We start from the raw sequence: 25,075 nt of genomic DNA, 5'->3' as shown, positions 1-25,075 counted from the left end.
TATGCCCAAAATACATGGGGCCTCTGGGCCAGTCACAATAGAGTTTTTTTCCCACTCATTTCTAGTCAGGCTCACATCTGCTTCCACCAAAGTAAAATCCTGTGATCCCCCTGTCACGCCAGCAATAGAAACAGATTCTTCTCTTACATATCTTGATGGGATTAATGTGCACTGTGCACCAGTGTCAACCAAGGCCTCATACTCTTGTGGTTCAGATGTGCCAGGCCAACGAATCCACACAGTCCAAAAAACACGGTTTTCCCTAACTTCTACCTGGCTAGAAGCAGGGCCCCTCTAAGCCTTGTTATCTTTCTTTTCTTGGGTAACTGGAGCTGCTTCCTTTTTGGTGGAACTTCCTCTTTGAGTCTTGCTGTCCTCTAATTCAGATACCCGTCATGCCAGAGCAGCAGTAGGTTTTTAATCTTATCTCTTCATGTTTTCTCTACAGTCATGCAGGAACCACCACAGCTCAGCTCGTAGAGTGCCCCTTCTCTCCCTATTTGGGGAACATCTGCATTTGGTGCCAGAACCTCTGATCTGTACTGCTGAGATTTAGAGAAAGCCCTCTTTCATTTCCTCCCTGAGCTTCTTGTGGCTCTCCTCTATCTTGTCTTCTAATTTCTGCAGGGGTGTTTCCACAGCTGCGATTCTTGCGTGTGTTGGACCATGCACAGCATCTGCATACATCTGCATACACTCGGAGCTTCTTTGCCATATCCAGCATGGTCTCTTCTGTGTCATCCCGCTTCATTATTGCTAAAGCAGAAGAGTATTCTTGTGGGCCAAGTCGTACAAGTTTTCACCACATCACGGGTAAACATGGTACCAAGTCTGGGTTCCTAATGTTTAGGTCATCTGAGAAGGCAATCTCTGCCACTGCCATTTCTCTTAAGCGTTGAATCCCTTGTTCTATGGTCTTCCACTGGGTCTGCTGCATATAGAGGTTGTCTGTACACAGATATCTTTGTGCCACACTTCCCAGGACCCGTTCCCAGAGACTGCAAGGGTGAGCCTCCCTCATCATTTCTTGGTCAATAACCAGATCATGTGACAGGGATCCCAAATGCCTCGCTTTAGTGCCATCCAGAATTGTAGCCTCACCTGCAGCATCCCAAAGACGGACTAACCAACTAATTATAGATTCATCAGGTTGTCGAGTGTAATCCTTTCTTAGGCCACAAAGGTCCTTCAGGGAAAAGGACTCAATAGTTGTTGCATTCCCCTGGGGAATGGTTTCTCCTCCCTCAGAGACCCCTAGAGCCTGTAACCATGTAGTTTAACCCTTCCTCCCCTTTCTGACCCTATTGGCTGTGTTCCAATTATCTCTCCATAGCAGAAGCCTAGATGAGTCCCTCTTCTTCCGCACTTGTGCTTTTTCCCCTCTGGTAACCACCTGGAATAAACATCTTGAGCTACAGCTGGGGGTCAGAGCCTCTTTTGGATCCTTTGTCCTGTCCCTGAAATATTCCTCCAAAGCCTTCTAAGGTCTGAGCTAGCATTGGAACACAGGAGGGGCTACAGGGGGATTTATTTCAAATAGTGGCTCCTGATCTTGTGTCAGTCTGTGGGGCTTTTGATCTTGTGCTAGTTGGTTGGGCTCCTGATCTTGTACCAGTTGATTTGCCTTCTGATCTTGTGTGAATTGGTCAGATTCCTGATCTTGTGCCAGATGGTTGGACTTCTGGTTTTGTGTTAGTTGGTTCGGCTTCTGATTGTGTATCAGTTGCTTCAGCTTCTGATTGGGTGCCAGTTGGTTCAGCTTTTGATTTTTGTTTCAGGAAGTGTTGAGGGTCCACCACCTGGATCACTTTCCACTGGTTGATCAGTTTTGCGTGTGTGCTTCTTTCCCTTCTTTCCTGCAGTGACTGCCCATGTCTTAGGCTCACTGTCTGGTTTAGCTGCTGTCTGAGTAGTTGGGGTGTTGGCTGCAGTCTGAGGGGCTGGGGTAGCTGCTGATTTATCTCCCTGCTCCCCTGCCTCTATCTGGTGCCGTACAGTATCTAGCAGCATGCGATAAGCATATGCCAGGGCCCAGCTTATTGCAATGAGCTTTTTCTCCTTAGAGCCACAGTGGCAGTACTCCTCCAGATATTTCCCCACCTCATCTGGGTTCTGAATTTGTTCACATGAAAATTCCCAAGCTGGGGGATCAGAAAATTCCTTCAAGGTTCGGCCCATTCTGCACACCACTCAGGATTTTCCATGCCTGGGTCTACTTCTTGGTCTACTTCTGGGTCAGGGGTCTCATCAGCCCCTCTGGAAATCTCAGACCTGACTCTAGACCAGCTACAAACCATATAGAGGAAGCTTACCAGATGAAATACCAGGAAGATGGTATCTTTAACATTCAGGGGACACTGAACATTCTCAAAAAGTGATGTAACATTGAAAAGAGAAGAAGGAAAGGAAAGGCTGCAAAGCTTCATCCCCTAGTCCTCCTCTAAAAAACTGGGTACAATTACTAATAAATCCCCAAAACATGCTACTGGAACTAGGATGCAGGGTAGGACGAAAAAACCACAAACCAAACATACCTGGCACAAACTCCAGTACTTTTATAAACTTTCTATAAATCATAATCACTGAGCCTAGCAAAACAGCAATCCTAATTCGTGCACCTCTAGTGTAAAAGCTATGGATTAGAGACAACATTGGAGCTATTTCCAGATAAGAAAAAAAACCTAGGGACCAGAGAGGTATTAAAACTTCAAAAAAGCCTCAGGAACAGAAACACAAGAAGGACTCCATTCCTAGAGACATTAGGAATTCCAGTAGCAACATGGTTACTGACTGTTTTATCCTTACACAAACTACAACCAAAATGCAATCAATAATCAATACAGGTTTTTTCCACTCTCTTGAGCCACGCAGTTGGGCGCTAATAACGAAATGTATTGTCCTGGTTTAGGGCAAATTTGGGAGGAAACCTCATAGATAGTAAAACTGAGAAAATCCTTGCTGTGCGTGGCTCAGCTCACTCAGTTCTTTATCAGTCCCAGTCCCTCTGGAGGTCCAGGCCCGGTGAGCTGCAGGTGCAAGCCCTCGGTGCTCCTCTGGGGTTTTCAGTCCAGAGCAGATTCAAAGAGTCCCAAGAGAAAGGAAAAAAACAGTCCAGGGAACTTCTCTGCCCTAGCTAGCTAAACTAACTAAAAAGCAAAAAAAAGATCTCTGTCACAGGTGCCGGTCTGTGCCTCAGATGAACACAGTTCAGAGAGGAATGTGCAGGAGTGAGAGCTGTTTTCAAAACAAACTTGGCGCTTCTTCGTTCCTTGCTTTGCTCTCAGAGCCAGTGTTAAAGGCACAGAATTCAATATACAGCACAAGCGGAACAGACGATTGGGGGTACAAGCATCATAAAGTCACCCTAGGACAGGAACCCACTGTCTCTCGGTTGTCTTCAGAATAATTGTTTCAATAAATGTGTCATATTGAGATGGTCCTAGAGTTACCAGATTCCACAACATTTGCCCTGTGCACCTAACCTTGTCGGGGTCATTATCATGCTGTCCGCTCCTCCCAAAAAGTGCCTCCAATACTGTTACTCCCTTCAGCTGTTGGATCTCTTCCTCAAGAGGCTTCCAGCGCATTCTATGGTGGTGTTCTTGCATTCTTTCTCTGTGGACAAACCTCTCTCACACTCATTAAAAGCCTCTCCCAAAGGGAAAGGGGCTCTGGCTCTGTTAGAAAATACCTGATTCAAACCTGAGTCCTGGGTCAAGGGTCCCAAATTCCTTGCCTCACCACTGTCTAGTTGCACCCCTGCACCCATAAGGTCCCAGACCTGAAGTAACCAGGCTGTGTGAGCCTCACGTCCCCATCGTACAACATCTTTTTGCAGATTACAGAGACTTTCATACAACAGGGACTCAGTGATGATCTCAACTTCTGGCTCCCCTGTGGGTTGTGAGGGCCCTCCTTTCTTATCCTGATTACCTGGGTTCACCGATTTCACCTTAGACTTCTTTGTTTCCACAGGGGCAATTGCTGCTGGCTGTGACTGCCCCTGTGGTTCAGCTGGAACCTGGACACTTGTAACATCTGTGGGTTCCACTGCTGCGCCATCAGACTCTCCTTTGTCATAGCAGAGGGAGGGTTTCCCATCAGCTGGAGCCAATGAGGCTAATGAGGCCACCACTGGGGAAATGTGTTCTTTCAGCATCTGGCCTATCTCCTTCACCAGAACCCCCACCCAATCTGGGTTGTTCATTTCTGAGGCGGGCTGTGGGGCAGGGTCAGGCTCTTGGGAAGCATCTCTAGTCTTTGGGGTAGGTATCAGGGTGGTTATCTGGGCCAATCTCCCCTTATCTCTGAATGCTTAATAGAATAGGCCTGTAAGCAATACCAGCCATTGTATGATATCATTAGAATTCAGAGAAGATTTAACCCTTCAAAAACTGGTGAGGTAGACCTAAAGAGCTGGGTGAAGAGTTGGGAAAAGATTTCCTCCAGTGTCATTTCCCCACAGTAGGTACCATTGCTAAAGTAAACCCAAAAACACACAGTTAATGTGTGATAGCTCTGAATCTATATACCTGCCTTCCAGAGGAAGTTAAAAATCCACTAATTCCTCACTTTATTAACCCATAAAATAAACTGAATAACAGCCACAGTAGCCTTAGTTATAGGGCCCATGCTTAGATAAGGGCCTGTAAATGGCAGAAACACTGCCACAACCACATGCCACCCAAACCAGGGCAAGCTAGACCACGTGATGCTGTCTAACGAGGCCTCTATATCTAGTACACAAGAACCTGAGTCACCCAAGAACTGTTACTCCTTTTAATGCCCTCGTGCCCCCATGTTGGGCGCCAAAATCTGTCTTGGTTTGGAAAGACAGGTATTTTTCAGGGAAAACTGGAGTTTCCCTTGGAATGGAGAATGTAAAACCCTCTCCCTCCAAATTATTACAATTTTGCAATTAGGAGCTTTCAGGAAAAAATATGGGAATAGGAGTAACAGTTCTTTACTAGGAAGATTAAAAATGCAAATGCAGTAATACAAAAAACAAAACAAAACAAAACAAAAACCAAAAAAACAAGCAAGCAAGCAAACAAAAGTCCTAGAAAACCCTGACAGAGTTAGGAATGCAACCTGACACCCTGTCGGAAGCAGTCCAAATAAGTCCTCCTGGAGTGACAGATGTGGTTCTGTTGGAGTAGAGATGATGACAGATGTGGTTCTGTTGGAGTAGAGATGATCCTGTAGAGGCGGTGAGATGAGTCCTGTCTTCCTCTGAGAATTCAGTGGAAAAGAGGATGCTTGGTGTTTCTACATCTCTGTTTTTATCTTGGTAGGAACGGCTGCGTAGAGCATCTGGGTACCCCCCCCCCCACTGGGTAGAGCATCTCACAATGGGATGATGTAATGTGTCATGTCATTGGTGAGCCTTAATGGCCCATTAACAGAAGATATCCCCCCCGAAGGGTGGACAGTGGTGGAAGAGATAAGAAACTGCCCCACCTGGTTTTAACAGCTGGCCTATTATCAGAAGGCCACTGTGGCCCTGCTGCTGAGAACCCTGCTTGGGGACAGGAGCTAGAGTGGGAAGTTGCTTTGCTCCAAGGCTGGGATCCTGTGCTAAATTGCTGTTTACCCTGGTGTTTCATCTTTTTGGGATTTTATGCTCATAATTGTTGTAAGACTGCATATCCAGAACTCTTTTGCCTTCAGACCTATGCATTTATGTAATAAACAACTCTGTAATAACCTTAAAATGTCTTTGGATCTTTAAGATCTTTTAACCTGTAGAAACGGCCTGTTGCAAATGGTGCCCCGATTTTAAGCGGCAAATGTAGCTATACATAAGCTTCGGCCAGGCCTCTCCAGATGACTGCTTGATTTGGCTGTTACAAAGAAAACAGCATTCCTAGGAAAAACATAAGTGAATCCTGAAAGGAAGGATACAGGCGGTATCTAAAAAAGCTTTGTTCCAGGACGCCGGACATCTAGGAAAAGCAAAGGTGAGGTCTGGAGTAATCTTAATTATGGGAAATAATTTGTCCAAAGAACAAAAATATATTTATGATAGTCTGAAATTGTTACTTCTGAATAATGGTTATGAGATCTCAGGCAAAGAGTTAAAAGAGCCTTTAACATATGTTCAGAAATATTTCCCAGAAATAGAACCACTATTTGCACTAAGTAAATAATTTTGGTACGAAGTAGGGATTAAACTGTTTGATGAAGTTACTAGAGGGGATAAAACAGCACCACTAATATTACCAACGCGGAGATTAATTGTACAAGTTTTTAACAAATCACCAATAACAACTGTAAACTCAGAACTTACTTTATTCGGTACTGCGGCTGCATCACAATCCATCAGGGAAACTCGGGACTGCGATTAACTCTTACAGGCGGTGGGGAGCAAAGAGGACCGACCGATACAGTCCAGGGAATTTTCATCTGTCCCTCAGCCACAGGGGCTTGCTCTCGCAGCTGCCGAAGCCATGCCACAGCCCGGGAGCCATCGGGCGGCAGAAGGGATGGCCCCGCTGCTGCCTCCACAACCGCTTGTGGCTGCCGTGGTTCTGAAACATGATATTAGAAATTAGAGGATATTAATCATAGAAATTAGAAAAAGTTCTTTAAAAGAGTAGGCATTCAGATGATGTATTGCTGCCCTTAGAAAAAACAGAAGTATGTAGGAATGCAAGGATGCTTGATAAGAAGGAGAATGCTTACCCAAAGCAGGAGACAAGAATGCAAGTGAACCAAAGATACTAAGATAACAGGCGCCTTGCACCCCCGGGGACAGATAAAACTGACCTTACAGCTTGAGCTATGACCAGAGCATCAGTGAGCATGCGCAAGGCGCCAGGGTCAAAAGTTCATCTCGAGAGGAGTTGAGAGGAAGACTTCTTCCTTCATCGCTGAGACCCCCAGAGAAGACCACCAGAGACAACTGCGCAGGCGCAAAAGACTGATGAGCTAATAAACATACAAAGTGGGGGGGGGAGCCAAAGGATGAATATGCATGAGGGTCTTGTGAAACTCAATACATATGCAACATTCCAGAAGATAAAAGAGAAATGTAAAGTGACCAAGGTGCACATGCCTTTGAGAATTATCTCACATCGCACCCAGCGCTGAATAAACCGCATAAGTCTTTTCCGCATGTCATTTTGGCACCGCAGATGGCACGTTCTCTGCCCAGCCGCAGGAATGGCTGAGGGGTGGACTTCCTAAGGCACCGACAGGATTTTCCTGGAAGGAATTCTGCTCCTCAGGTCGCTCACTGCTGGGGCAGACAACGGCCCCTGAGCAGTGGAGAAACAGTATGTATTTCTTTAAAAAGGGGCCCCGTAAAGACCACTGGTAAGTCGCACAGAGATGTCTGAGCGCACAGAAAGGGTTTTGGTGGATTTGGGCTTGCAGGTGACCGCTGGCCGAACGTGTGGCCAGAGGTGGGAACCACTGACCGAGGGAAAGGCAGCGGGGAGGGGTTCGTTGACCGTGGATTGGCCGCTAGCGATTCTGGGGGTGAATCGAGCAAACTCCTGTTTTATTGCTGCTATTTGGTTGTGTGCATGTGAGTTTGAGAAAAGTTCAGGTGTGTTTTGTGTTTGGTTCTGTGCCTTCCTGAGAGCAGTGGGGAGGGGTTCGTTGACCGTGGATCGGCCTCTGGCGATTCTGGGGGTGATTCGAGCAAAGTCCTATTTGGTTGTGTGCATGTGAGTTTGAGAAAAGTTTGAGTGTGTTTTGTGTTTGGTTCTGTGCCTGCCTGAGAGCGTATGTGAAATGACCGTGCGTTTGAGAGCTGTGTTGTATTTCTGAGGTTATAAATGCATCAAAGTACTGGTTATATATATTTCCTTTCTTATTGTGCTCACAGAAAACTCTTTGGACTTTTTGCGGGTTTTTTCCTTTTTTTCTTTTACAGCGTGCTGTTGTAAAGTTTGTTTAGTATAGTTTGCCAAGAATTCTGTCCTTAAAGGGTTTCGCATTCTGCTTTGATGGGGTGCTGTCTATAGAGATTGTTGTTGTGAGGTGTCTGAGAACCTTTAGAGTTTGTGTGATAAACTGCCTGGGGTTTTTGTGTATTGCTGTTTTTTTCATGCTTTTGTTGTGAGTATCGCCTTTAGGGTTTTAGATGATAAATGCTGTTCTAGGTTGGTGCGGTTTGTTTTAATGTTTTGCTAACAGTGGTGTTTTCTTGAGTAGAAGACAGTGCTTGTGCCCAGTGTAGGGTAAAAGGGTGACGAGAGCCCTAAACTAGAGATTTTACAGTACTTGGTAGAAATAATGAGATTGGGAGAGAGTAAGAAAATCCCAAAGGCAAGCCCCTCGGGCTGTATTTAGCTCACTGGAAGGAGGTGAAATTTATGGTAGACACGGGGGCAACCCTTTCAGTTTTGAATAAAGCTTTGGTGCCAGTGGGAAATGACTGTGTTAAAGTGTGGAGAGCAACTGGCCAACCTGAAATAGCATACTTTTGCAAGCCGCTTGAATACAAATATGAGAAACAGTGTGGCATCCATAAATTTCTATACATGCCCAACTCCCCGGATTCTCTCCTAGAGAGAGATCTGTTAGAGAAATTGGAGGCAACCATTTAGTTTAAAAATGGAGAGGTTACTCTAGAGGTAAATGAGCAGATACCGGGTGGTACAAGACTTATAGTCTCTCAATAAGATAACTGAGGATCTCTACTCTGTGGTAGCTAACCCATATACCTTGTTAACGTGTTTGACACCAGAGCTAACTTAGTTTACTGTTTTAGATTTGAAAGATGCCTTCTTTTGCCTCCCTCTCCACGAAGCCAGCCAGAAAATTTTCGCATTTGAATGAGAGAATCCCAAAAGCAGATGCAAAATTCAGCTCACATGGACAGTGCTTCCACAAAGGTAGAGAACAGCCCCACCCTGTTTGAAAGCTCCACCAGAAGGGAGACTGTTGCAGTATGTGGATGACATCCTAATAGCTACCCCAAAAGAAGAAGAGTGTGTAGCCTGGATGGTAAGCCTTCTAAACTTTTTGGGGCTTCAGGGGTGTGAGAGTCGGGGCCCAAGGGTCCCTGGTTTTGCCTCACAACCTTCGTCAAGGTCCTCAGTCAAGGAAGGGACTGTGTGCAAGGAGCTCGGGCCTAACCCATGGTGTGTGTGTGTACCAAGCACTGAACTGCAGGTGTGACTACTGGACCGGAGCTGGCTCCCATGGGAACTTGTACGAAGACAATGGACGGCTGGACAGCCTGTGCTTACCTGCAACCAGGCCCAGACCTGCTTGTCCCAGACCTCCTCGATCTAAACGGTTGCACCTGGTTCCCAGAGCAACGGGGCTCCTCACAATGACTTTCGGGTGCTCCCTCCCGCTTCTGCCTGCCTTGGCCAGGTGCCCCCCGCTTCTGAAATGACTATAAAAGCTTCCCCCTGTGACTCACACTTTGAGATCTCCCCACGGACAGAAGACGGATCCATTGGCCAGATGCCACGCCACGAGGACGCCTCTGCCGTTGGTAGCTATATCCCCCTGCCCCCCTTTCCTCGCTCTGTATCCTATTTTTCCTTTCTCACTCCCTCTATCGCAAGTGTTGTTGGCACTCAATAAAGGTGCATTTGTTGTATGATTAAACTATTGTCCCCTCGAGTACTTTTTGCACTCTGAGATCACACGAACCTATCACGATTCCTGCTTGGATCGTGACATTAAATTGGCGTCACGGACAGGATTCTGACAGACAGAGGGGTTGCAAGGTTGTGTGTAGTCTGTACCAGGGGGAGGAAGTTTGGCTCCAGCCGCACCTAGCCCGTCACCCCGGTGAACGTGGTTAGAAAGCAAGGGGGGCCTCTCTGATTCCTCGCACACTGCACACACCTAAGGTGTAACAGCACCCCAAACTCGATTGAGGGCTCTGTTGTCAGAATTTCACAAAAGAACTTTGAGTGCAAAAGTCGGGACTGACTACCTGGTGTTAGGGGGAGACATCCTGTGTTGTAATTGAAGGTGATCCTCCCAGGTAGATAGGTCTCCCCACCCACTCAGGGAAGAAAAGGGAAGACACAGCCCTGCTGTGCATGTGTGTGTGTAACTAAGCAGTGCCTCCCTGACGTGGTTTTGATCCCTACACAGACATGGCTGAGGAGCTCCCTGTAAAAGATAAAGCTGCATTTTATGCCTTGTTGGCAAAACATAATGCCCGACCCTCTCCTGTGGGAGAAGAGTGGGCAAAAGATAACTGGTTTAACTTGGAGAGTGTAACTGATAGAATATCCTCTTTGCAACATGAAGTAAAGTATAAATTGGGCAGAAATAAGAATGTCCTTGCTTCGGTTTTGGGAGCTTGTCTTACAGCAGCCATAGCAGAACGTAATGTGAAAATGAGTGAGGAACAAAAAATCATAGACTCTCTTCAGGATTTAGTAACAATTTTGCAAGGACAGTTAGATCAGGAGAGGAAAGAGTTAGATCAAGAAAGAAAAGAGAATCTTTTACTGAAAACAGCTTTGAAAGAATTATCTGTTAAAAACTCTAAACATGATGACCCCTCCCAAATTACTGTGGAAAAGGAATCTCCTTGTAACAATCAAATATATCCACAAAAAGATTTGGAATTGGCTAAAGAAAAAACAGATCAAACTGAAACCTCGGTGCCAAAATTGAGACCAGTAATTAAAATGGAATACAATTACATTAATGATGAAGACACTGACCCACATATTACAACTAAAGAAGTCCCATACACAGCTACTGAATTAGCAAAATTGAAAAAAGACTTTAGCCGACTCCCACATGAATCAGAAACAGAATATGTCTTCCGGGTGTCTCTCACCGGAGGAGATCAAATTTTATTATCAGAACAAGAGACTGGTGGTTATTGGGGTCATGGTGTTTTCTTAACAACTGGAGATAAGCGCAGACCATGGTCCCTAACTCAGCGTGCAGCTTACTGGGCTGGGGGAATTAGTGCCTTGGAAAGAGGAGACCCTTTGGCCCTAGTTGGTAGTTCAGACCAAATTTTAGAAAACATTCATAAAGCTGCCTGTTTACAAATGATAGATGAAAGGAAATTACTTTTTGGCTGTGAATCACCCATGCAATTGCCTGTAAAGCCTGAAATTATGAATCTTTTAATTCAAAAGTCTTTGGAATCACTTAAACCTATAGCAATTGTTTTAAGTTCTGTAGAAAAGCTAGACAGATCCCTCGGAAACCCGAGTGAACCAACCGGATCTACAGATCGTGGTTTCAGTCCTTATCCTACCCTCTCCCAGCCCCCAGCCCCTCGATTTAATTCACCTGTTGGTGATTGTAATTTTTGTGTATTGAGTGAAATTGTAGTAGAATTGACCAACTATGTTAAAACTCTTAGTAGTGAAAAATCAGAGAAAAGAAAACAGATCACTAGCTGCCAACACTTGTTGCTATTAGATATTAAAAAAGGGGTCCCCAAAGAAAACCCAAATTTTCTGGGGCAACCCCTCACCAAAAAATCACAGCCCAGCACACACCTTTCTTCTGAGAATCTGGGCAGTGAGCCCAGAAACAATCTAACAATCCAACCCCCCCCACCTGACAGGGTGGCTGAAAGAGCCTCAGTCGGAGCTGTAAAAAATCTGACAATGAACTTGGATGGCAGCCCAGAAGTACCTGCCTCAGTCACTGGAACAGCCCCTCCCTTTTGCCCCAAGCAGTCTCACCTTACTGCAGAAATTGTCCCAGATTGGGCAAAATGTGAAAAGACCAAATGGGCTTCTCATACCTCTTATGGATGGGAGGCTAACAAGGGTTCCAAAATCACTGCTTTTTGCCCAGCAGTTCCAAGCATAAATACGTGCTGGATAATTCCTTCATATTAATTTTTCTGCCTTTGGAGGCAGATTCTGTTGTGTTTACTTTTTACAGGAGAACTCCGAGGGACATAAAGACCACATAAAACCATGATAAAACTGGTGATATTTTAAACATTATTTGTGTTATAGGAACAAAATTAAGAATTTTAAATAGTATTGATTGAGAAATATTAATTAATAAATTGGTTGTTATAATTAAGAATTTGACAACATCTTTTACAGTCGTCCTTATTGGCCTTGGGAATGACTCAGTGGTTATTATCAAATATATTATTAAACTGAGAACTGGTAAATGTGAATGATTATAAATTGATAATTGATTACAAAACTTTTAGCTATTAGCTGCCTCCAGTTTTAGTTGTGGATGCAGTTAGTTGCTGCCTCAATTATAAAGAAGGCAGTCTCTTTATTGAAATTTGGAAAATAATTTGGGACAATGCTAATAATTTTAAAAGATTTTCAATTTTGGCAAAACTTAGTGAATTTTATTTAAAACTCTATTATAAACATAGTCACAGTTTTGTATTGATCATATGTAATGTTTTAGTATATTTGATATTTCCTATTATTGTGTTAAGTTTAAATCATGATGGAGCTATTCTCTATCCTTTCCAGTATAGGGAATGGGCCCATCAAACTGATGAGAAATTGCAAACTGTTAATTTAGAATTTTGTATTGTTTGGGAACAACAAAAGTTTATTTGTGCTCACTTGACATGGATGTTCCCAAAGTTATTGACACAGAGTGAATTGCACTAATAGCAAAGTAAGGATCTTTTGATGCATATTTTAAATTGATTGTTGTATTTTGATTTTTTTTGTGATTTGTTTTGATTGTTTGAAAGAAATTTGTTTTATTGTAATTATTATTGACTGAAATTGTTTAATTGGAATTGTTTGATTTTCTAATGGTTAATTGAATGTAAACATAATGAGAATCAATTATTAAAAACAATTTGTTTTGTTTTCTTTTTCCCTGTCCCTTTTGTTTTCCTCTTTCCTACTTTTCTTTATCCCTCTACTCTTTTTCCCTATTTTTCCGGGATGTGCTACTGAGGGCTTGATGAGTCCTGAAGACTTCACAACCGCGCTGCTGAATCAACGGAGTTTTCTTGACGACGATCGTGAGTCACGGGGTGGTGTGAGAGTCGGGGCCCAAGGGTCCCTGGTTTTGCCTCACGACCTTCGTCAAGGTCCTCAGTCAAGGAAGGGACTGTGTGCAAGGGGCTCGGGCCTAACCCACGGTGTGTGTGTGTACCAAGCACTGAACTGCAGGTGTGACTACTGGACCGGAGCTGGCTCCCATGGGAACTTGTACGAAGACAATGGACGGCTGGACAGCCTGTGCTTACCTGCAACCAGGCCCAGACCTGCTTGTCCCAGACCTCCTCGATCTAAACGGTTGCACCTGGTTCCCAGAGCAACGGGGCTCCTCACAATGACTTTCGGGTGCTCCCTCCCGCTTCTGCCTGCCTTGGCCAGGTGCCCCCCGCTTCTGAAATGACTATAAAAGCTTCCCCCTGTGACTCACACTTTGAGATCTCCCCACGGACAGAAGACGGATCCATTGGCCAGACGCCACGCCACGAGGACGCCTCTGCCGTTGGTAGCTATATCCCCCTGCCCCCCTTTCCTCGCTCTGTATCCTATTTTTCCTTTCTCACTCCCTCTATCGCAAGTGTTGTTGGCACTCAATAAAGGTGCATTTGTTGTATGATTAAACTATTGTCCCCTCGAGTACTTTTTGCACTCTGAGATCACACGAACCTATCACGATTCCTGCTTGGATTGTGACAAGGGGTACAGAGTGACTAAGAAAAAAGCTCAGGTAATGAAACAAAAGGTGATCTACCTGGGCTATGAGATCAGTACTGGGCAACGGACTCTGGGGAGAGAACTCATAGAATCAATATGCCAAACCCCGAAACCCCAGACAATAAAAGAACTGAGAACCTTCCTGGGCATGACGTGATGGTGCAGACTATGGATTTACCACTACAGATTACTCGTGAAACCTTTGTATGTGCTCATTGCAAAAGGAAGCAGAGACTTCCAATGGACAAAGGAAGCCACACAGGACTTTGGTCAGCTGAAAAAGGCCCCCATGTCAGCTCCAGCTTTAGGATTGCCAGACGTGAGTAAACCATTTTTTCTCTTCTCTCACGAGAAACAGGGAATTGCCCTGGGAATACTGGCACAGGACCTGGGTCCATACAGAAGGGCAGTTGCTTATATTTCTAAGCAGCTGGATACAGCAGCTAAAGGATGGCCAGGTTGCCTCATGGCAGTGGCTGCTGTAGTGCTGAACATTCAAGAAGCCCGTAAGTTCACCCTGGGCCAGAAAATGACTGTGCTAGTGTCTCATACAGTATCCTCAGTACTGGAAACAAAAGGAGACCACTGGCTTTCCCCACAACGGTTTCTGAAATACCAAGCTACCATAGTAGAACAAGATGATGTAGAGATAGTAGTGACTAACATTGTCAACCCAGCTTCTTTCCTTAATGAGAACATTGAAGCCACCTACTCCAGTTGCTCAGACCTGAAGGACACCCCTTTGGATGATGCAGAAACCTGGTTCACTGATGGAAGCAGTTATGTCAGATATAGAAAACGACATGCTGAGTATGCAGTCACCACATCCAGAGACGTAATTGAATCAGCACCATTACCAGCAGGTACCTCTGCACAGAAGGCAGAAATAATTGCCCTAACCCGTGCATTAGAATTGTCAAAAAAAAAGAGAATAAATATCTACACAGATTCCCGCTATGCATTCAGGGTAGTGCATGCTCATAGAGCTATTTAAAAAGAAAGAGGACTGTTAAATTCACAAGAGAACATTAAACATGCACGAGAAATAATACAGCTGCTGAAAGCAGTTCAACTGCCTGAAAAAGTGACAATCATGCACATTAAGGCACATCAAAAAGTGAGCTCAGAATTGGAAGAGAGAAACGAGCTGGCGGACAGAGAGGCAAAAGAAGCAGCAAAAGGTGAGGTGATAGTGGAAGGAGCCCTGATTCCTGATGGCCAAATCTCCCTCAAAGGTAAGCCAGTGTACAATAACCTATAACCAAGAGGGATGGGCTACTACAGAAGGAAGGAAATTGGTTATCCCCTCCCATTTACTGCGGCCATTAGTAAGGGAAGAACATCAGAAAACACACTGAGGAATTGATGCTTTGTATAATTACTTGATTGGAAAGATCACTGCCAGGAATTTATATGCCACTATCACCCAAGTGGCCCGGCAGTGTGAACTTTGCCTCCAGACTAACCATAAGAATACCCCTAAACCAAACCTTGGCTAAATTGGAAAGGGCCATAGACCCGGTCAGCAGTGGCAAATTGATTTTTCAGAATTACCAAGAAAAGGGGGGTATCGATATTTGTTGGTGCTAACAGATACCTTTTCAGGATGGCCAGAAGCTTTCCCCACCAGAACTGCCGAAGCCCGGGAAGTAACCAAGGTGTTACTGCAAAAAATATTACCATGCTTTGGAGTTCCAGCCACAATATCTTCAGACAGGGGACCGCATTTCATTTCAAAGGTGGTTCAACAGATCAGTCAGCATCTGGGCATAAACTGGGAACTTCATATGCCATACCATCCCCAGTCAAGTGGCCAAGTTGAAAAAATGAACCATCTGATTAAACAACAAATTGTGAGGCTAGGGCAAGAGGCTAATTTACCTTGGCTCCAGTCTCTCCCATTAGCATTGCTGCGAATTCAGACTAAGCCCAGAACTAAAGAAAAGCTAAGCCCCTTTGAAATGCTTTATGGGAGACCATATGGGGTGCAAAAAGGGGTATCCACCCAAATCAGGGAAGAAAGGCTGACTGTGTACATGATAGCCTTAGGCACACAGCTTAGAAAAATTGAGAAACATGTGGCTGGAACTCAAAGCAGAGGGCTAGATAGGCCAGTGCATGACATACAACCTGGGGATTATGTGTATGTCAAGTCTTTTACAGGAAAAAACCTTGGAGCCGCAGTGGGAAAGACCGTTCCAAGTGCTTCTCACCACTTTTACTGCAATTAAAATCCAAGAGCAGAACGCCTGGATTCACCACTCCCTAGTGAAGAAAACTCCTGAGACCTTCTGGAAAGTAACACTGGGTGATAAAGAACTGAAACTAAAATTCACTCCAGCAAAATAAGTACATTGTGGTTGAGTATGTTCTATAATCTAAGTTGCAAGAGCTCAGTTGAGAAAATTGTTTGGTGCATAATCATAATCGTAATCCAAGAACTGAGAAATACCTCTAGCCAGAATGATACCGAATGGCCTTGGTCCCAAGCTTTCATTCAGTATACTGGATCCATGGGAGAGTATTCTAATATAAAAGATTTAAACCTATCAACTGTAGTCATGCACAAGAACCACGTGTATAAAAGACAACTGGCAAAAACAGAAGCTGTGGTCGCTCCAAGGGACTATAGGAGAGGAAATTAGAATAGGATGTAGGCTGATTAATGGAACTGCTCATAAGAAGGCAATCCAAATTAGCACTTCAACCACCCGCACAGGCAAACACACACAAGTTTGTAGTTGTTCAAGTGAATTGGATTGCTGGTATAATTTTACATTAGTACGAACTGTTGAGGTGGTCTGTCTTTGGGCCCATGACAATATTGGGCTCTCCTTCAAGTTTAAAATAAATGCCACTAAACCCATTACAACTTATACTAGCACCCCAGCCCAAACCCCAATCACACCAACCAGGTTTGGACCCAAAATTTATGAAATAGGCCCATATGTAATAATTGACATGGGCCAACAGCAATTCCTATTTAATCCAAAGTGGTCCCTTAACTACTAATGCAAACTAACATCTCTGCAGTTCAACCAGCCTGCTCTTCCTTCCTAAAGACATCCTTTGAAGGGTGGACAACATGGTTGCAAAGGCAAACATACACCAAGAGTAGAATGCGAAGGGATCTGACTGGAATATTGGGGGCAGGGCTAGGAGTTCTAAATGGAATTGATTCTGAAATATTAATGAATAAATTAGCCACTGCAACAAGTGATCTAACTAAATTAAAACAACTCTTACAATCATCTTTGTTGGCATTGGGAACAAGTCAGTGGCAGGTTTCAAAAGTGTTGCCAAGTTGGGAAAAAGCAGAGGACCAAGACCATAGGTTAATCATAGATGTACTTGGTATAGCTCAGAATAATATATCTTTGGCTTTCAGCTGTATACAGGCACAACTGTGGCTGCAATCAACAGCTGCATTGATTATAAGAGAAAGAAGTGAAGGAGTCTTTCCAATGGAAATCCGAAAAGCTGTCTGGGAAAATGCTACTCAATTTGAAAAGAAATTTCAATCCTGGTTGACCTTGGTAAACTTCACTTATGATCCAATTGCCAGTATGGCTACTGCGTTTGTGCTCACCATTGCAAGGCCACAGTTTATCTTATTCACCCCATTATAGCACTAGGGCTGAATCATGAAAGATCAGTGCTCCACCCTTCAAAACACAGAACGTGGGCACGGAGAGTGAATAAGAAATGGCAAACTGTGAATCTAGAATCTTGCATTACCAGAGAACAGCAGGAGTTCATTTGTGAAAGTAACACAATCGATATTTGAGATATATGTCTTGATACTGAACAAAGTGTGTGTCATTTTGAAATTCATCCAAATACTGGTCAAAAAACTATACTTGTATATATTGGTCAAGGTTGTGTATGCCTAAGGACTGCGTGTGCTTATATAAAAGTAGACAGGGATAATGTAACTTTGATTAGCAAGAATCAGTCTAACATTTGTATTTGTAACTTCGTTAAAATTCTAGGGTGTGACTTTCTGTATTTGGCACCAGTTGTGTCCCGCCAGCTAGCTGTCTGACAATACATCACAAGTTGTCACCCACACCTATTGGGATGAATCTCACTTTAATCAAACAATTAACCAATCATCAGGACCTTGTTAAAATTCTAAAAAGTATTCAGGAAACTGGAGAGAAAACCTTAATTACTGTCCATCATGTACCCTTCTACAAAGGGTAAAACAAAATGCAAGTCACAATTAGTAAGACTCATTCTTTGGATGGTCACTCACCGCAACTGGGATCCGAAATACATTGTGTCACCCCATCATTGTCTTACTACTATTAGTTAGTATAACTTTAATGCTGTCTTTTGTAATGCTTATTTAGAATTGGAAACTGTTACAATGAATAGCAATATTAACCTCTTTATCCCAAGTACATGGCAAGGCGTTGAGAGACACATATCGTAAAGGATTGGAGCTTGTACTACGTAAAAGAATTTACTACCTTATTGAAAAGGGGGGACTGAAACATGATATTAGAAATTAGAGGATATTAATCATAGAAATTAGAAAAAGTTCTTTAAAAGAGTAGGCATTCAGATGATGTATTGCTGCCCTTAGAAAAAACAGAAGTATGTAGGAATGCAAGGATGCTTGATAAGAAGGAGAATGCTTACCCAAAGCAGGAGACAAGAATGCAAGTGAACCAAAGATACTAAGATAACAGGCGCCTTGCACCCCCGGGGACAGATAAAACTGACCTTACAGCTTGAGCTATGACCAGAGCATCAGTGAGCATGCGCAAGGCGCCAGGGTCAAAAGTTCATCTCGAGAGGAGTTGAGAGGAAGACTTCTTCCTTCATCGCTGAGACCCCCAGAGAAGACCACCAGAGACAACTGCGCAGGCGCAAAAGACTGATGAGCTAATTAGCATACGAAGCAGAGGGGGGAGAGCCAAAGGATGAATATGCATGAGGGTCTTGTGAAACTCAATACATATGTAACATTCCAGAAGATAAAAGAGAAACACAGATAAAAGAAAAACGAAGATAAAAGAGAAATGTAAAGTGACCGAGGTGCGCATGCCTTTGAGAATTATCTCACATCGCGCCCAGCGAAAACTCGCTCTGCCTCCGAGTTTTAGTCTTTTCCGTGTGTCAGTTCCACTGCATGCGGCCGTGGACACGGGACCCCAAACACAAATTACAGTATCGTCAGACCCCCCCCTGCCAGCTTGAACCCCGGAAAGTGGCTGCGGAGGGACCCCCGCTGCCACGATCCGATCACATGGGTCCATGGCGGGAGGCCCCGGAACGTGGCTACACAGGCCAGGCCTTGCTCAGAAGCGGGATTCCTGGTGCCTTTTACACCACTGCTTCAGCTAAACACAGCGGAGCCAACCCCGCTGCCATCCGAAAATTCACGGCTCGCAACAGGAACCAGTGAATTCCTACAGCAAACACTGCACAGTCTACCGGAGCCACCGCTGCCGCTGCCCTAAGAAAGCGGGCTCAGCCACAACGCAAGGGATTTGGCACCCAACCTAGTACCACCCATCGGGGACTGCCACCCCGGAGTGCGACCAAAAATGCCTCTGCTGGCAACCGTGCTGCCATTATGCAGCCATGCGGATCATGTCAGCCGCAGAAAAGGACCGGTGCAGTGGAATGATGTCATGCCTGCGCCAAACCACACTGTTCTGCCTTTAGCGCCTGCGCCGGTGCCTGCTCACCCACACCACACTGTAAACCACTTCATCATGCCTTCTGCGCCTGCGTCAAACCCCCCTAACCCTACACAGGACTTGGACAATACCAATGTTTCTACAAGGAGGGGGAACAGGGCGGGCAGGTACCAAAGCGAAGCAACTACACAGAACATCAATGGAAGACACCACAGGATTATAATGTATCAAAGCAGAGATACAAATGATATTGCCTCGGACAATGAATAGGATTCATCAACTTCAGACCCACCAGACTCAAACTGGGAAGGAGACTTATCTTCTGACACGGAACACCCCTCATCTCTGCCTGAATCAAGGTGTCCTCCAAGAAGTCAGCGTGAGTCTCTGACAGACTGGGCAGCAGTCAGATGCCAAGCAATGAAAGGACTTTAACTTGGCTGAAGAGCTGCTTTTAGCTTTGCCAGATAGGGATGGCAGAGAGGGTGTCAACTCCAAGCAGGAACCACAAAAACACGGGGACATTAAAAATGCTGCTTGCAAAGCTCTGGTGTTGACTCAGTCAGTGGAATCTCCTGAAGGGACTTAAACCAAAATAAAGCAAGGAACATCAGAGTCATTTCTTACATTTGTAGATAGTCTGATAGATGCAGTAGAGACACAATGCAAGGATGACCTGGCACATCTTTATCTGCTTGAGCATCTTGCCTTTGTTAATGCTAACGAAGAATGTAAACAAATAATTAGAGCTTTGCCTGATCCACAGCCTTCTATACATCAAATGATCAAAGCTTGTAGAGAAAAGGAAATTTCACAATATATTACAAAACTATTGCTGCTCTTAAGGTAACACTTCAAGCAGAAGTAAGGGATGACAAATTTGTAAAAGCCTTTGAAGTCCTCAACTCAGCACTTCAGCAAAAGAACAAGACATCACAAGACAACAAGAATGACAAAAGACTGCTTCCGATGTGGGAAGCCTGGACACATATCAAAGCGTTGCTCAGAGCCAGCACAAAATTCAAAACCACCTCATCACTGCCCTAGATGTAAAAAGGGGAGAAATTATGCAAATCAGTGTCGCTCTAAGCTAGATGTAAATGGAAAACCTCTGTCCAGCATCTCTTCTGGGCTCCTTCAGTCCACTTGCAGGGAAAGCAGTCACCACCAAAAAGAACAACACTTATCTTGCAGTCTGATCTATACAGAAACCCATTATAATATAGAGCACTATCACAATGGAGAGTAAAATAGAAATGGATTTTTGATTTGAGTCATTTATTATATATATGTCTAAGTTCTATTTTAGTAGTCTGTCAGTATTAATTCCTGTGTGGTTTAGTTTAACTATAGGCTAAGTATTGCTCAGTTAAATTATGTCATGTAAAGTTCAGTTAAGCTTAAGCCCTGTTAAGTTTAGGTTACTTTTAAGTTAAGTTCAAGTTTTATAAAATTTAGATGATATTATTAAGTTTTTTTTGCATATGAGTTTTATTAAGTTCATATAATTTAAAATTCTTTTAAGTAATTTAAAATTCTTTCATATAATTTAAAATTCTTTCTGCCAAAATTTATTCATATTGAGTTTAAGAATTGTTTGATTTTAAAATTACCCTAAGTTCTGTTAAAATAGACTCATCTCATCTGCAAGGTTTAATTATTTCTAGAGATAAGATACGTCTCTGGAACATCTGTGATGAAACACTGGTGAACACCTATTAGTAGATGGAAGAAGATGCAGTTTACCATATGCTTGATTTCATGAAAAGTTTTATTATTCATTACGATTTCACAAATCCACATCATAATTGTTGTTGTTTGTAAGGTGTTTTAGTGGGGGTTTTTTTGGGGGGGAGTTGGTAGGTTATAAGGGTATGATAGTTTAGAAAGGTGTTATTTCAACTTCTTGAAATGATTAGTATTGATATATTAATCATATGATGTGAATTTGTTAATTTTCCTTATTTACAGTTGATTTTTATGTGCTTTAATATCCTTTTTCTAATTATCAAAAGACACATGTCATTTCAAGATCTTTCCTTTTATTTTTTTAACTGTTTAAGCATTTTATAACTGCTGTTAAGAGGCTTGTTTTTAACAACAACAACAAAAAGATATTAAGGAATATCACTCCAGTTTAGAGCCTGGGTCCTGGCCAGACTCTTGACTCTATTTGGACAGATGTTCTGCCAACAAACTCAGATATTTTCTGCCTCAAAAATAAATTCAAGTTATTTTGACTTGACAGTTTGACCCTATAAAATGACAGCTGAACCAATTTTTGGAGTGGACCTGAGCACCTTGCCCGGGAAAAGATGTCTGCGTCCCCACTGAAAAAAGGTTCCATAAGCTGTTTGGAGACTCTGAGATGATGGCACAATATTTTAGTAATTAATAATTATCTGATTTCACATATGTGTTATCATTAACAGTCATTAATTATGCTTGTCATCTGAAATATTCTTAATTATTGTACCTGAATTTTTCTGATTGCTGTCAGTTCTTAATAGTTATGCATTTGTTCAGAGTACCTGTGCACTTATGTAATATTTGTATTTCTAGATATCAATCATAAATACTGACCAGTCTACCAGCTGCTGCAACCCCCAGTATCTACAGGAGCAGTCAATTCATAAGAATTGAGGAGCTTGCAATTATAGTAAACAGATCTTATTGAATATCCATTCTTTGAAGTACAAAATATCCATCTGTCAGTGGATATATCTATAAGTGCAATTTTACACCGGTATACATAGGAAAAAGGCTTTTTTTTTTAGTTTAGAAATCCAGAAACAGTTTACGGTTTACCCTGGTGTTTCATTTTTCTGGGATTTTATGCTCATAACCATTCTAAGACCGCATATCCAGAACTCTTTTGCCTTCAGACCTATGCATTTATGTAATAAACAACTCTGTAATAACCTTAAAATGTCTTTGGACCTTTAAGATCTTTTAACCTGTAGAAACAGCCTGTTGCACCCCATGGTGAGCGCTGGGAAGTGGGTTCATACTCTAATTGTGCTTTGCTTAGGCACATCAGCTATCATCTCCTGGCAACACCGTGACAGCCCCAATACCTCAGTGCTCTGCTTAAATCTGAGGGAGAGAGATGTGTAAAGGGGTTCTTTGGGGTCCTTTGCTTCCCCAAATCTGTCCTCAGTTAAGCAGCATGGGAAAAAAGATAGCAGGAGCAGGTAGGAAAGGAACAGGCAGCTTCTTTGAAGTATTTTTATTAAAAAAGCTTACTATCACCCTAAAACTGCATGAAATCTTGAGAATGATGACATCTCCATAAGATTTTAGGAGGGATCTTGATAATTTTCTTTAAGAACAACCCTGTCAGTCTTTGTAGGACATGACTGTAAGCAGAGGGACAGCCCAGAAAATCGACAGCAGAGAAACCACTGCAGCCTGCTAGAAGGATTTCAGAAACACAGAAGCTGGGACAAAAAAAAAAAAATAGATTAAAATGTAGAAAGAACTGGGCTTTTGGGTCCTGCTCACCCTGCATGTTGCTGTCCTTTGTTTTAGAAGGTGGACAATAAAAAACAGTTCTTCACACTGGAGTTTTGAGTTCCTCCTTCTGCCCTGTGGAATCTGCACCCCTAGTCCTGCAGGCACACTCCCTCCAGCACACCTTGCCCTGAGCCTCCCAGCTCAGGAGCTTCCCTCCTCAGTGCTCCAAGGAGTTGGTTTCCTGTTGCAGTGCACTAAATAGTTAGTTCATTTTTGTTATTATATTGCACTGGGTGGTTTGTCATATTTGCACACAAAAATAGTTTTATTATATTTTGCACATGGTATATTCTGTACCCCCCCTCTGGGTTTCAGTATCCTTTATTTGATTCCTCCCTACGGCCCCTCCCTGGGTCTTTTCCCATTGGTTGTGGTTCCTCTCCCCCTCCCCCCCCCCCTTTTCCCTGGGCTTAAAACCCCCCACCACGTGGATCTCTTTCTCTTTCTCCTTCTCTCTCTCCTTCTCTCTTTCTCTTTCTCTTTCTCTTTCTCTTTCTCTTTCTCCTGGAGTTTGGGTTCTACAATAAAGCTGTGGGACCGTGGTCACGAGGAAGAAAAAGAGCACCTCTGTCTTTTATCTTCGGTCCATTATCAGGGTCTAGAACAAGCCAGGACTTGACCCCGGGACCCAGGTACTCCGATAGTTTCGCTCTCCTGCTCTGCAGCCTGGCTGCCTCTGTGCCTTCACTGTCCCAGCAACTGGAGAGACTTGTGGAGATCCCGGAAGGCTGCTGAAAACAGCCACATTTTTGGTTGCCCAAAGAAACGCATTAGCCCAAACAGTGAGTACATTCTAAGGTTTGCTTCTGCTCCTAGTTACCCTGTGCTGAAGCTGTGAACTGCAGAGATCCCTCATGCTGCTCTGGCACACGTTCTACTGAAAAAAGGGATAATCTTTCTGGCTAGAGGGTTGTTTCTTCCCCATTCCAAAAGCTCTACACCTTGGAAAGAGCAAGAGCAAGCACTCAGTATAACATTTAAGAATGGCAGTCTGTTGGCACAGTTTGATAGAGGGTTGTTATAAATGCATATTATATAATTGGCTTTTCGCACATAATAAAATGAATATCCCATGTGTTATGTTGGGAAGTTATGCTGTATTCATATAGTTTCTTTCAGTAATATGGTAAATGTAGTTTTTAGGTTATAGAATAATAGTAAAATAGAAACTATGTTATGTAAAGATGCTTTTGTAATTAGCTCAAGAAATAGAGAAGATAACCAAAGAATTTTTTTTTCACAGTATCCTAACTTGATAAGAGATAGCAGCAACGACTCTAAAAAGGTTCTGAGAAAAGATTTATGGCACAGCCCTGTGACTGAATGGAGCCATGAGTAGACCAGATTTATACATGGAAAAGAGAAGGGGGGGGGGGTGAGATTAAGCAGGAACACCTAAGATTTGAAAGGAATGTTTGAATCATGTATGTAATGTATGAGTATTCAACACACTAGTGTTTTTAAGGGATGAGACTTGTTAAGCAGGGCACCTGTATGGTGAATCCCATGTGAAGGTACCCAGGTGCCTGTAAAAGAATACTTTTGTTCTTATTGTCTCTGATTGTCTATTTGTATTTTTTTTATTAAACTTTTAAATTTTACCAAGTGAACCTCGTCTTTCACAATTTGGTGGCCCATATGGGGGAAAATACCTCTGTAGGAGCTTCTCGGTGAGGGCAGAGTTGGCGACAAAGTATCTCTATAAGCAAAACAGCTGAGGTAGCACGTGGTTTATTGTGAGGGCCTTGCTTGATGGGGCGGCAGGGGCAAGTGGGACAGCAGGTACCGGAGCCACAAGGTTCAGCTGGAAGGTGGTAGGAGTGTCCTGCTACAAACTCACGGCGGGAGCGGCGCTTTGCAAAGCAGCCGCTGCGGGTTGCTCCTTCACAGCTAGCAGCTCTATAAGCACCCTGCAGGCTGGGACAAGCTCCGCGACCGTGAAATCACGACAGGAAATATTATTAAAGAGCTTAATTCCAACTGTGTCCCAAAATTCTTTGGTGAAGAGAGCTGACCGGTCAACATTTGGGAAATTGACCAAAGTCCATTCTCAGAGGTTTTTTAGCTCTTGTTTCGGTAATTTACTTGGACTGGAGCTCAATAAATGCTTTAGTTGCTTATAAAGATATTTATCACCTGTAGAGTGTGTTTGCTCCATTATTAGACTGATTTGTTGTTCACCTGTGTGTCGCCAAAGCAAGGTTCTCAGCTCGAATGGCGTGGAGTGCTGGCCAGGCACTCCCGTCAGCATGGACGCTGCTTCACGTCCCTCCTCAGAGTACCGGCTTCGGCTTGCCG

At 43.5% G+C, this 25,075-nt stretch overlaps 1 long non-coding RNA gene across 1 annotated transcript; it reads left to right on the top strand.

Moving 5' to 3' along the window:
- The first annotated feature begins 6,285 nt into the window (after positions 1–6,285).
- LOC134565285 (uncharacterized) lies at positions 6,286–13,514 on the top strand. Its single transcript, XR_010083856.1, has 2 exons — positions 6,286–9,457; positions 12,861–13,514. It is a non-coding gene; the product is annotated as an uncharacterized LOC134565285 (long non-coding RNA).
- Positions 13,515–25,075: the final 11,561 nt, after the last annotated feature.

The sequence above is a fragment of the Prinia subflava genome (assembly GCF_021018805.1).
Source record: "Prinia subflava isolate CZ2003 ecotype Zambia chromosome W unlocalized genomic scaffold, Cam_Psub_1.2 scaffold_54_NEW, whole genome shotgun sequence".
Lineage (NCBI taxonomy): Eukaryota > Metazoa > Chordata > Aves > Passeriformes > Cisticolidae > Prinia > Prinia subflava.
The sequence above is the reverse complement of the archived record's forward strand: the minus strand, read 5'-3'. Positions and strand labels throughout refer to the sequence as shown.